The 782-nt window shown below is 44.9% G+C and overlaps 1 non-coding gene across 1 annotated transcript; it reads left to right on the top strand.

Annotated features, from left to right (window-relative positions):
* The first annotated feature begins 197 nt into the window (after window positions 1-197).
* On the top strand, window positions 198-316 carry LOC112085058. Its single transcript, XR_002898678.1, has one exon. It is a non-coding gene; the product is annotated as a 5S ribosomal RNA (ribosomal RNA).
* Window positions 317-782: the final 466 nt, after the last annotated feature.

A 782-nucleotide genomic window follows, 5' to 3' on the forward strand; every position in this document is an offset into this window, starting at 1 on the left:
CTCTTCCGGGGAGTTTTTCTAAAACATAAGCCTCGGTTTTAGTGTCGTCAAACGTGGTGTCCTAACTTATTTATCTTGGAACGAATGCTCGTCGCAGCTGGGCGGGAAAACTCATATAAACAGTGCAACACACGCGAAGAGATTTCATTGCGGACTCAAAGCCAAAGGATATATGCTAATGCGATACATATACTGATGGGTGCGATTATACCAGCACTAGTGCATTGAATCCCATCAGAACTCCGCAGCTAAGCGTGCTTGGGCGAGAGTAGTACTAGGATGGGTGACCTCCCGGGAAGTCCTCGTGTTGCACCTTTTTTTGTTCCTCTTGATTCTTTTGTTTTTATTTTTTTTTTTTGTCTTTTCATTTGAAAAACAAGGCATCTTCCGAAGGACGCTATTTTTAGACCGTGTGGAACCAGGCCTCCTACAACAACTTTTGGGAAAGCCCCAAGAGTGCTCTCAGGCTTGCCCCAGAGTCTAAAGACCAAGGGTGCGGATTACAAGGCCAAAATTTTGAGTTTTAGACCCTCTTCCGGGCGTTTTTCTAAAACATAAGCCTCGGTTTTAGTGTCGTCAAACGTGGTGTCCTAACTTATATATCTTGGCACGAATGCTCGTCGCAGCTGGGCGGGAAAACTCATATAAACAGTGCAACACACGCGAAGAGATTTCATTGCGGACTCAAAGCCAAAGGATATATGCTAATGCGATACATATACTGATGGGTGCGATTATATCAGCACTAGTGCACTGAATCCCATCAGAACTCCGCAGTTACC

The sequence above is a fragment of the Eutrema salsugineum genome, unplaced genomic scaffold (genome assembly GCF_000478725.1).
Source record: "Eutrema salsugineum unplaced genomic scaffold, Eutsalg1_0 scaffold_31, whole genome shotgun sequence".
Classification (NCBI taxonomy): Eukaryota; Viridiplantae; Streptophyta; class Magnoliopsida; order Brassicales; family Brassicaceae; genus Eutrema; species Eutrema salsugineum.